Source organism: Sus scrofa, unplaced genomic scaffold, assembly GCF_000003025.6.
Source record: "Sus scrofa isolate TJ Tabasco breed Duroc unplaced genomic scaffold, Sscrofa11.1 Contig1111, whole genome shotgun sequence".
NCBI lineage: Eukaryota > Metazoa > Chordata > Mammalia > Artiodactyla > Suidae > Sus > Sus scrofa.
In genome coordinates, this window is record NW_018084818.1 from 51,379 (window position 1) to 64,680 (window position 13,302).

Consider the following 13,302-nt stretch of genomic DNA (forward strand, 5'->3'; position numbering starts at 1 on the left):
CCTCACACCTCCACCTCCCTCCCAGTCCCTTGATTCCTCTATTGGCCTTTCTCTCCTTTTCATGTTCATGATCTTGTTGCCTCTGGCCACTGCCTCTTCTCCCTCCGCTTTCCTCTCTCACTTTGCTTCTCCTTCCTTTTTCACCTTTTCTGATTTTCTTCTCTTCCTTCCTGACTTTGGTTGCCTCTGTCCTCCTTTGTGCTGGCTCTCTCTCCCTGGGCAAATGCATGTCCCTCTGTGGCTATTTGGGGACATCCAGAGGGTATCTAGGTGGACACCCAGAGGGGGCAGATGGTATCCAGCTTGCACTTCTCACTGCTGGCTGCACACTGGGCACCCTCCAAGCTTTGTGAGTGTGTGGGGCACAGGGTTGAGTGGGCGGGGGTGGGGAGGGGGGCGCTTGAACCAGAGGTTGGGTAGGGTCGCTTTCCCACATCCTGTGTGCTGTTCAGTCTTGAGAAACCTCTCCGATTTAGTAACTTTGAGCCCCCCTCCCCCTCCTTGAGCATGGCCAGCAGGGCACCTCCAGGCCACTTGCTGGGAACCCATAGCTGGTGTAGAAAGGAAAGTGCTATTTTGTGAAGAGAGCATAGGCAGTTGCTTTTGAAGCTAGGGAATTTCCCCTATCCCCCTGCAAAGCTAGGTTGCCTGAGGTCTTGGATTAGGAAGAAGGAAAGACTCTTGGGGGTGCAATTTCCCCAGTCAGGACTCCTCTTGTACCACTCACCATAAATCAGATTAGGTCAGAGGCAGGGAGTCCAAGTATTGGTCAGAGTAAGTCTAGTTTACTTGGCCTTCCTATTGGCCTCCCCACTGAGGTGACCTTAGGGGTCCTTGAGGCTGCTGCTGTTATAGAGTCTGCCTACCTAGAATGGCTCCCAGCTCCCTCCTCTGCCTCCCAGAGTGAGGGGGGCTCTGTGTCCTGGACATGGCCACATTTTGTTGATGCCTCTTCCAATACAACAGCAATACAACAGCAAGTGCAGTTTCTTCTGTCCAGCTCCAAAGGAGCTGACATTCCTCTGACTTTCTGGTCACCATTGAGATTTTAGAGGAACCCTCACAGCCTACTCACTTTCCCTTCCCTCAGTTTACAGTGTCCTTTCTGAATGCTGGAATTCTGGGAAGATCTGTAGAAATTTCATTTCCTTTCCAGATTTTGTTTGTTTTGTTTTGTTTTTTTATTCCATCCTAAGAGAACCTTGGCCCTAGGAGGATTGCCACCTGGATCCATTGTGGGAACTGTGTTAAGTCATTGTCACCACAAGATTCTGATGTTTAAGAAGTTCCCAGATGATTTGGCAATATTAAAAAAATCCCTCTTGCTGATGGAGCTGGCAGATGCAGTGAGAGGTTAATAAAAAGCCCTTGAGGGCAGAAATAGAATTCCACAGCAATGGCTGTGGCAGAGGAGTAAAAATGAGGTCTTGGCAAGGAGTGGAATCCCCAGCCTGCCTGGAGTTCCCCAGGGTACATGTGCCTTTTAAAATCCTTTTGTATAAGTAGGTGTGACATGGTCTTGCTTATGTATTTGGTGGCCACTGTCCAACACAGAAAATCAGAACTCCTTAAGGGGAGGCTTCAGCCTCTTGGGCTGTCCCCAGATGATGCAAAATTATTTGAAATAGGATTCTATGGGTCATCAAAATGGTGATACCATAGTGCCATCTAGTCTAATAAAAGAACCACTTTTTAAAGTGTCAAAAAAAAGAGACCATAAAAATAAGGAAAAAATGGATAAGCTTTCTTCCTTTTTAAAAAATTTAACCATAGTTAATTTACAATATCATATTACCTTTAAATGTGCAATGTATATACAATCTTAAAAATAGAGCGGTACAGCAGAAATCATCACAACATTGTCAATCAACTGTTCTTTCATAAAACTTTAAAAAATGAGCAATAAATAAATTAAAACTATAATCATCTAATGAATATAACAAACAGAAAAAGACCCACAAGCATAGAGATCAAATTAATGGTTACCAATGGGGAGAGGGAAGTGGGGAAGGACAAGATAGGGGGAAGGGATTAAGATGCAAAAACTGTTATGTATAAAATAATTGGAAAATTGGAGAACATGCATATAAGGAGTGTTTTTAGATATCTGATGGTTAGCAGCGGAGGACCATGACCTGTGAGTAAAGAGACACAATTACTGGTGCCTTATAAAGGGTGAACATAGACATATGGAGAACACAATAGTCATGTGGAGATTAAGACACAAATCAGATCGGGAAGGGCTGAGTTGCCTGGAATATACAGAGCCAAGTACTGGGTGGAGACATCGAAGTTGTCCAAGTGATTACATAGCAGCATGAAGGCTGAGATGTCAAGTGATTTCTAAACTGCACATATTAAGGTGAGATTCCATAAGGCCAGGCCAAGAACACACACCAGGGAAACTATCAGGGATCTGTACCATGAAAACTACCAGTTCACACAGGGCTGGGACACATTCAAACTCCATCCTATCTTAGGAGGAATCTCATTGAACATCCACTGCTTTCAATGGAGTCAGCAGAAAAGAGAAAAACTACAGAGGAAATGATTCACTATAATCCACTCTAACAGAGCCCAACATTAACTCTCAAAAGATTAAGCCAGTTTGCAAGTACATAAACTGCCTGCCAAAACAAAACTCAACACTGTTTGAAAAAAGATAAGACACCTGGACTCAACTGAAAAATATTCACAATATTCAACATCCAAAGAAATATTGATCTGCAATTTGAAGAAGTAGGAAAATGTTACCCATAAGCTTGAGAAAGATAAGTCATTTCTTGACTGACTTTACATTTTCCATTTTTTAAAAGCAAATTCGGCACTACAAGAAAATAAAATAAAGAACTTATACACAAAGACAATGGAAACTAACCATACATATGTGCCAAGAGACTTAATTTTTTATCTTAATTTAGAAATTTGAAAGATCTATGGAAAATATACCAAACACACACAAAAAAGATAAGAATGAATGCAGACTTTCTGATAAAAAAAAATAGTGTGAGCCAGAAGATAATGGAACAATCTGTTTAACATATGGACACACAAAAAACTCAAAAATAATTTTTATCTGGCCAAAACATAATTTTAAAACTGAAAGAATTACATGATTTCCTGATCTTTCTGGTAATGAGCCACCTATGCTTGATTACCCCACAGTTAAAAACTAATATCTTCTTAGATTCCAAAAATGATACAAAAGAGCTTATCAACAAACAGAAACAAACTCAAAGATTTTGAAACCAAACTTATGGTTACCAAAGGAAAAGTACTGGGGGGGAGGTTAGGGATAAAAATGAGAGGGTGGGATTGGCATACACATGCTACTATATACACAATTGCTGGGTAACAAGAACCTACTGCATAGTACTGGGAAATGTATTCATGGCTCTCTGATAGACTATATAGGGAGAGAATCAAAAAAGAATGTATGTATATGAATATGCATGACTAATTCACTTTTCCTGTACACCTGAAAGTAACACAACATTACAAGTCAACTATTCTCCAATAAAATGTATTTTTAAAAAGAATACAATTTTAGGGGAAAAAAACAACTTGAAAGTCCTGGAAAGAGACTAAAATAAGGAGATGCAGAACATAATCAAAAGCTCTAGGAATGGTCAATTTTCCCATTTACAACTTCTATTTTGAAGGAAGTCTCCAGTCTGTACCATTCAAATAGAAATATTGAATATAACCCACAGTTATCTGATCTAAAGGACAAAAGGTAGAGTTTGAGACAATAGTCACAGGAAATATGGGGATGCATTGCAGAAAGGAACAAGCCAGTGAAAGTCAGACCCATATTCTATGGACCAACTCTGTCCTGTCACTGAGCCTGAATCATGCAGGTGTCCAGTATCCAAGAGAAGGCTAAAAAATAAGCTAAAAATCATTTTAAAAATAAAAAATAAAATAAAACAAGGAAAACATCAAAAAGTTATGTGAAGAAATGAACGAATATTTATGTTAGTATGCAGAGTTTGCAGTTTGACATGACCCTTGTTAATTGCCTGCTAAAATAAAAAAGAAATAGAATAAAATAAACCTTCTTAGGAGAAAAATAGCATTCAGATATCTTTACAGCTTAATATCCCAATATCCAAGATAGAATCCAAAGTTGCTCGACACATGAATGTGCCAGAAAATTATCGCCATTCTTTTTTTTTTTTCTTTTAATGAGTAACTTGAAGTTTATAGCATATAGTTCAGGTTGAGACACATACAAGGAGAAAGGGGAAGAGCAAAGCCAGTGACAGAACACACTCAGTTAGGGAAGATGTTTACACAGAGCAGAGTGCGACACCAGCAAAAGCCCGGTACGCACTCGTGCACATATGGAGGTGCCAGATCCCTCCATGGCACATCCAAGAATGGGGAGCACAGGGAGGAGGCCATTCCTGTCATTCCAGTTTTAGAAGCTCCATGTCAAAGACAAGAGTGGCATTCGGCAGGATGATGCCTGGGTGCCCAGTTGGCACTGTAGGCATAGTCTGTGGAGATAGCTTGGCTCTCTGACCCACACTCATCTGGGTGACCCCTTCTTCCCAGCCTCAGATCACCTCCTGCTTGCCTAGCACATATTTAAAGGGCTTGCTTCTGTCCCGGGAGGCGTCAAATTTCTTTCCATCTTCAAGCATCCCTGTGTAGTGCACCACGGAGGTCTGGCCGTGCTTTGGGAAGATGTGCCCATCTCAAGGGGAGATGGTCTCCACCTGCACTCCCATGGCTGCTGCTGTGGTGGCAGCAGCAATGGCAGTGGTGGGCTGGCTGGTGGTGTGATGGGCAGCATGGAGAGACAATCATCACCCTTCTTGAAGTGATAACAGAGAGTGGTTCTTAGTTTCCCTGTTCCCTCCTCAGCTTTTAGCGTGTTAGTCTGTGTACCACGGGTTGTGACTTTATTAGTTTTACTAGCTTTACAGCCTCTCCTGCCACTCCAACCTCTCCACCTGTTTTGTGCATGCATCACACTTAAGCAGGAGAGAATTTTTGGCCCTATCCATTGGTAACACAACTCTGTTTTGTATCAGTGCAGGATGTTGGGCAAAGTAATTAAACAGAAATATCAAAACAATAAAACTTCTAGTAGAAAATCTGAAAAAGTAGTTTCATCTAAAACATAAAAATTCAAAAAGAGCAGTAAAAAGACAAAAACTAAATTAAAGTGGGTAAATGGTACAAGCTTTGAAATGTAGCTAAGAAGTTCCTGTGTGGTGGAGTGGGTTAAGAATCTGGAATTACTGTAGCTGTGGCATCTGTTGCAACTGCAGCGCAGTTCCATCCCTGGTCAGAGAACTTCCAAATGCTATGGGAGAGGCCAAATAATAGTAGTAATAATAATATTCACAGGTAAACATAAAAATAAAGCTAGCTATATGAATGTACAGTAAGTACATAGGAAAGTATCCACTATCATTAGTCACTGAGTAAGTGAAATTTTAAACTCACAATGAGATTATTTTTGAGTTCCCATTGTAGCTCAGTGGTTAATGAACCCAACTAGCATCTGTGAGGATGTGGGTTCGGTCCCTGGCCTCACTCAGTGGGTGAAGCATCCGGAATTGCAGTGAGCCATGATGCAGGTCACAGATGTAGCTGGATCCTGCATTGCTGTGGCTGTGGCATAGGCTGGGGGCTATAGCTCCGATTGGACCCCTAGTCTGGGAACCTCCATATGCCATGGGTGTGGCCATAAAGGAGACAAAAAGACCCCAAAAAAGAGAGATTATTTTATACCAATTTCCATTTATTTATTTTTTAATTTCCTCAACAAATATGATCAAGGATGTGACTAAAAGGGAACTCTTGTACATATTTGTTGGTAATGTAAAATACTGCAGTTATTATTTAAAGATTGCATTTCCTTATAAAATAAAACACACAGTTATCTATGTCCAATAATTTCCCTTTTAGCTCTATAGCAGAGAAATTGATGCATACATATCCATATACACTTATATAGGGGTGTTTATACTAGGCTTTTTATAATAACCCCAAACTTAAAAATCCATTAGTGGGAGGTTTCTTGAAGAATTGTGGTATATGCATGCAGTGGAATATCATGTAGATATAAAATCAAAACACAGATGAATTTTAAAACGCTGAATGAAAGGAACCAGACTGAGAATATGTATTGTGGGGTTCTACTTATATGAAACTCAGAAATAGGGAAAATAAGCTTAGGCTAGAAACCAGAGCTGCAGTGCTGAAGGTAGGAGGATATTTAGGGTGTTAAGACCTTATGATAGAATTCATCTTGGTTGTGGGGATTTAAAGAATCAGGGAACTGTTTTTGGTGTTGAACGTAATCTACATCTTGACTTAGGTATTTATTAAGAACAAATGAAACATTTTTCAAAACCTATCCATTATACCATCTAGATCCAGCTTTTAACTGTATGTAAATTCCCCTCAATTCTTAGACACAGGAAGTCAAATGGAAGAGGGCATAGGTAAAATGGTATGAGATGGAATGTACTATCTCATATTAGATTCTACTTACTATGACATTGTACTGAACATTGTTCAAAAGTGGTGGGATCTCAGCCCAGAAAACAGTATGGTTGAGACAATCATTATGGTAACACATTTCATTACAGAAATTTGTTATGGATTTGCCATGTTAAAGACAAGGCATACAAATCACTCATTTAAAGATGAGACTTAAATTTCCAATTTTCTAGTTATCAATCTGAGCTTGGTGTCCTCTAAATATCAGAATGGTAATATATATTTCATATAGGTTAAAATTTTATTTTTTTTTCTTTTTTCAGCTGCAACCTCAGCATTTGGAAGTTCTTGGGCCAGAGGTTAAATCTGAGCTTCAGCTGCTTCCTATGCCACAGCTAGGGCAATGCCAGATCCTTAAACCCCTGAGCTCCAGCAGAAACTCCTAATGGTATATTTTTAAGCCAATGCCTTCTACATATTTCTATTGGACTAATAAATTTAGATGAAAAATTTTATGCAGTGATGATGATTCATTTACAATTTTATCATGACTTATGGAACTGTTCCAGTTTTGCTGAGAAAAAGCTCATCAGTCTTTTTCGTTCTTGCTGGGATCACTGTCTCTGTATAAGTGAGTGAGGACCTTTACATCCTGTAGGTCTCCATGGAACTGTACACATCATCTATGCTATTCCTTTCTTTAAATTGTCCCTTACATTTTTTTTAACTCGGAATACATAGGAAATCCTGGATAATTAGCAGGCACCACAGGCAATTTTTAAAAATCTCTCAGATGATTTGGATATAATGTGAATAAATTTCATGCTCCTTCCTTTGGGAGCATCACCAAGAGAGAAAAAGCATAAATTCTCTCTACTGAAAGAAAAAGAAGAAATTGAGAGTAGGATGTCCAACTCTTCACTAAAGGAGAGTAGGTAGGAATCGCTGTTGATTTTGATTATCATCTGGGTATTGGTAATTTCCCTTGATTCTTGGCTTCTGACTATTGACAGTCTTTGGATACAGTTTATTTTTTACATAACAAAAATATCATTTTATCCTGTCTTAACTGATTTCCCTGGAATAGCGTGGTATTTTATGGCATCAAATCCTGGAAACTGACTAGATATCATATATCCACTTGATTTAAAAAAGTTGAAAGTGGCATTTGGATATCACAAGCAAAGAGGAAGTTAGAAATATCTAAAAATCATCACCAATCTAATCTATCAGAACCCTTTAAGGTTAGGATTTTCAGATTAAAACACAAGAAACTCAGTTACAATTAAATTCCAGATAAATAAAATTACTTTTTAATATATGTCTCATGTAATATGCAATGAGTATTATTTTTAGAAACATATCTAATGCAGTATTTGAAAAGAATACTTAAGATATTTACTACCCATGAATATTCTATAAATTGCATATAATTTTAACACAAGGATATGTACATCCTTATATATGATGATTAAAGTCTCATGCATAAACTTTAAACTTGGATATTTTCTATTTGTTGTGCTTATTTTCCCTACTGGTTGCTTATTATCCCCCCCCTTTTTTTTCAGGGAAGGATTTACAAATCCATTGAATAGACTAGTAAGCAGAATGATGTCTAACAGTTATGGAGACAGATGGAGTTGGCTCATGTGAGGTGGCAGCTGAGTGGTGGCAGAGGTGCAGAGGGGCCTGAGCCCTTCCCTGAGCAGGTGGTGGAATTGGATGGGAAAGCAGCAGTCAAGGCTGCATCTGCCTGCCCAGTGCAGTGCCTGCATAGCCTGGGGCTGCCAGTGCCCAATGCACCTTGTTGAGGGAGGAGGCAGCTGATTATTGCAGAGTCTGGGTGCGAGGGCAGAGGTGACTGCAAGGGGCAGAGGCATCACATGGGGAACATTTTCATCTGTTGCATGTCCCCAACACCAGCCCCAAGCTGGGCTGGTGTCAAGCTAGTGGAGCCAGACTAAGTCTGGGTCTATCTGTTGGAAGACCCCTGGTGGCTGGGGTCGCAGTGGCAGTAGCATCCATGCTGGCTGGCATGGAACCAGCCAAGTTGGATTTTGGAGCCAGTGAGCACCACCACCTGCAGCACATCAGCAACCAGGAGATGCCCTAAGACTTAGCTTTGGAATCAAACCCTTCTGACAACCCAAGGGCAAGCACAAATTTTCTGAGAAAATTTCAAATGGATGTGCCAGAAAAGAGGAAGAGCAACCATTTAAACCATGTTATCTCAAGGTTAGCTTACTAGAATGTCTAACTCAGGCTCAATGATATTTCTAGATGGCAGCACAGTCAGCCTGCCTAGTCTTAGAACCACAATAAAATGTGGGCCTTTAGCAATGTATTACCACAAAAAAAAAAAAAAAACCCAAACAAACAAACAGAGATGTAAATAGATTCTTGGTTTTTTTTTTCTTTTTTTAATTTTTTTATTACTCAAATTAATTTATCACATCTGTAGTTGTATAATGATCATAACAATCCGGTTTCACAGGATTTCCATCCCATAACCCAGGCACATCCCCCCACCCCCCAAACTGTCTCCTCCGGAGACCATAAGTTTTTCAATGTCTGTGAGTCAGCATCTGTTCTGCAAAGTTCAGTCTGTCCTTTTTTTAAATTACACACGTCAGTGAAAGCATTTGATGTTGGTGTCTCATTATATGGCTGACTTCACTTAGTATGATAATTTCTAGGTCCGTCCATGTTGCAAAAAATGCTGGTATTTTGTTCATTTTAATGGCTGAGTAATATTCCATTGTGTGTAGGTACCACATCTTCATTTTTTTTTAATATTTTTTTTTATTTTCCCACTGTACAGCAAGGGGGTCAGGTTATCCTTACATGTATACATTACAATTACATTTTTCCCCCACCCTTTCTTCTGTTGCAACATGAGTATCTAGACATAGTTCTCAATGCTACTCAGCAGGATCTCCTTATAAATCTATTCTAAGTTGTGTCTGATAAGCCCAAGCTCCCAATCCCTCCCACTCCCTCCCCCTCCCATCAGGCAGCCACAAGTCTCTTCTCCAAGTCCATGATTTTCTTTTCTGAGGAGATGTTCATTTGTGCTGGATATTAGATTCCAGTTATAAGTGATATCATATGGTATTTGTCTTTGTCTTTCTGGCTCATTTCACTCAGTATGATTCTCTAGTTCCATCCATGTTGCTGCAAATGGCATTATGTCATCCTTTTTTATGGCTGAGTAGTATTCCATTGTGTATATATACCACCTCTTCCGAATCCAATCCTCTGTCGATGGACATTTGGGTGGTTTCCATGTCCTGGCTATTGTGAAGAGTGCTGCAATGAACATGCGGGTGCATGTGTCTCTTTTAAGTAGAGCTTTGTCCGGATAGATGCCCAAGAGTGGGATTGCGGGGTCATATGGAAGTTCTATGTATAGATTTCTAAGGTATCTCCAAACTGTTCTCCATAGTGGCTGTACCAGTTTCCATTCCCACCAACAGTGCAGGAGGGTTCCCTTTTCTCCACAGCCCCTCCAGCACTTGTTATTTGTGGACTTATTAATGATGGCCATTCTGACTGGTGTGAGGTGATATCTCATGGTAGTTTTGATTTGCATTTCTCTTATAATCAGCGATGTTGAGCATTTTTTCATGTGTTTGTTGGCCATCTGTATATCTTCTTTGGAGAAATGTCTATTCAGGTCTTTTGCCCATTTTTCCATTGATTGATTGGCTTTTTTGCTGTTGGGTTGTATAAGTTGTTTATATATTCTAGAGATTAAGCCCTTGTCAGTTGCATCATTTGAAACTGTTTTCTCCCATTCTGAAAGTTGTCTTTTTGTTTTCTTTTGGGTTTCCTTTGCTGTGCAAAAGCTTTTCAGTTTGATGAGGTCCCATGGGTTTATTTTTGCTCTATTTCTATTGCTTTGGGAGACTGACCTGAGAAAATATTCATGATGTTGATGTCAGAGAGTGTTTTGCCTATGTTTTCTTCTAGGAGTTTGATGGTGTCCTGTCGTATATTTAAGTCTTTCAGCCATTTGGAGTTTATTTGTGTGCATGGTGTGAGGGTGTGTTCTAGTTTCATTGCTTTGCATGCAGCTGTCCAGGTTTCCCAGCAATGCTTGCTGAATAGACTTTCCTTTTCCCATTTGATGTTCTTGCCTCCCTTGTCAAAGATTAATTGACCATAGGTGTCAGGGTTTATTTCCGGATTCTCTATTCTGTTCCATTGGTCTGTCTGTCTGTTTTGGTAGCAATACCACACTGTTTTGATGAATGCACATCTTCTTGATACCCTCCTCTGTCGATGGAGATTCAGGTTGTTTCCAAGTCTTGGCTATTGCAAATAGTGCTGCAATGAACAGTGGAGTACATGTGTCTTTGTGAGTCGTGGTTTTCTCTGGATAGATGCCCAGGAGTGGGATTGCTGGATCAAATTATAGTTCTATTTTTAGTTTTCTGAGGAATCTAGATATAAGACCAGACACTATAAAACTCTTAGAGGAAAACATAGGCCAAGTGCTCTCTGACATAAACGGCAGAACATCTTCTAGATCCACCTCTTAGAGTCATGACAGTAAAAGCAAAAATAAACAAATGGGACCTAATCAAACTGAAAAGTTTCTGCACAGCAAAGGAAACCCTAAGCAAAACAATAAGACGACCCACAGAATGGGAGAAAATCTTTGCAAGTGAATCAACTGACAAGGGATTAATCTCCAAAATTTATAAACACCTTCTGCAGCTCCATACCAAAAAAACAAACAACCCCATCAAAAAATGGGCAGAAGATCTAAATAGACAATTCTCCAAAGAAGACATGCAGGTGGCCAAAAACACATGAAAAGATGTTCAACATCACTCATTATTAGAGAAATGCAAATTAAACCACAATGACGTACCACCTTACAATATCCAGGATAGCCATCATCTGAAAGTCTATAAACAATCAGTGCTGGAGAAGGTGTGGAGAAAAAGGAACCCTATTACACTGTTGGTGGGATTGTAAATTGGTGCAACCACTGTGGAAAACAGTATGGAGATTCCTCAGGAAACTAAAAATAGAACTACAATTTGATTCTTGGATATTTTTGATGAGCAACCATATTCACTCACATGAGCAAGGGTACCAGAGGAATACTTTAAGCATGATCCTGAAATTCATTTATATTAGTTCGTAGTCTTTTTAGTGCCACACAGCTAACAGCTGGATGTGCAATAGTAACTCTGGTTTACTTAGAAAGGCCTTTAACTTAATGCTGAGATGGACATTTGTCTCAGTAACTGGAAAAGAATTGTCTTGGGAACTATTCTTCTTGCCTCCAAGGTTTGGGACAATCAGGCTGTAAGGAATGTGGACTACTGCCAAGTCCTCAAGGACATTACAGTTGAGGACATGAATGAGATGGAAAGGCAATTTCTGGAGCTACTTCATTTTAATATGAATATTCCTGCCAGTGCTTATGGCAAATATTACTTTGATCTTTGCTCCTTAGCAGATGACAACATGAACTTTCTTTTTGCTCCTCTTAGGAAAAAAAGAGCACAGCACCTCAAGGCCATTTCCAGATTGTGTGAAGCCAAATACAAAGACTTGTGCAGAGCTGCCCTGAGGAAGTCTTTCAGAGTTAATAATTTCATTGGTATTCAGTGCTCCAATGTCATCCTCTCTTAAGAGAGAAGTGAGGGGTTGTAACATCATCATCCCCTTAAAACAAAGACTGGAGATATATCACCTCTCCTGCTCATAAACTAGCAAAGTTAGTATTTTCACCTGAAAGAAAGACATTGAATTCAAAAGATTCAAGGACAGTGAGGATTATGCTCATAAGAAAGAATGGGACCTTGTCAATGCAACAGACTCTTCTCTCTTTTTAATATAAAGGAAGTTACAAAAACCACTCCAAAGCTAAAAGCTCCCAATTAACACAGAGATATTTACTTACTGTGTAGGCTGATAGCAGTGAACTATGTGACTTTTTAATTAATAGGTTTTCTTTAGATTTTAAAGACACTGAATATATAACTTCTGCATTTTTCCAATTTTTCTTGCCCTTCTCTATATTGCTGCATATTCCTTTATAATTAATGTGACATTACCATTAAAACATGGGACTCCTAACAACTCATAAAGCCACTTAGCAAAGGACTGCTCTAGCAGTCCTTAGCAACTAGCCACTTAGCAAAGGACTGTTAGGTTTTGGAAGATTCTTCCCCCCTATTATATTATTGAAGCTGCTATTCATTATTGGCAATCAGTTTAAACCAAAAAAGCTGCTGAATAACACATTTTAATTCTTTGCAAGCCCTACTTAGCATATTAGCATATTGGGAATCAGAAGCAGAGAAACTATGTTATTGTCTACTTCCATTGGGTCTATGCTGCATTTCTCGTGAACTTATAATAGTGCTTCTCATTTCCTGATGATTTCCCCCTTGTTAAATACTTGTATTAAAGGGTACTTTCATAATTCCAACCAACTTGGAGGTCCAGTAGTTAACAAGCGGGTAATGAAAGAGAGTGAGTCCCAGAAGTCTTAGGGCAATTTTCAGCTTTAATATACTGTACTTGGACACTCCAGAACACTGCTGCCAAAGTATTACTGCTACTGACTGACAGGATATCACTTACAAGTTGGTTGCATTGCTTTTGAGCTTGGTTTTGTGGCTTTTGAGCATTGAGCTTTTGGTTTTAAATTTTTGTTTCAGCCCTCTTGAAAATGGCAAACAATAGCTGTCACAAAAAAAATAAAATTGAGAGCCTACTATTTGAAATTTACATAACTAGGTGAGTTTGGGAAAAATTCAATTAAACTTTCAGGTGGTGTTTTGTAAGTGTGTGGCACTTATACTTTTACGAGTA

At 39.4% G+C, this 13,302-nt stretch overlaps 2 pseudogenes; one reads left to right on the plus strand and one right to left on the minus strand.

The window, feature by feature from the left end:
• Window positions 1-4,361: 4,361 nt before the first annotated feature.
• Window positions 4,362-4,736, minus strand: LOC110258050 (annotated as a pseudogene).
• Window positions 4,737-8,345: 3,609 nt separating this feature from the next.
• On the plus strand, window positions 8,346-12,114 carry LOC110258049 (annotated as a pseudogene).
• The last annotated feature ends 1,188 nt before the right edge of the window (window positions 12,115-13,302 follow it).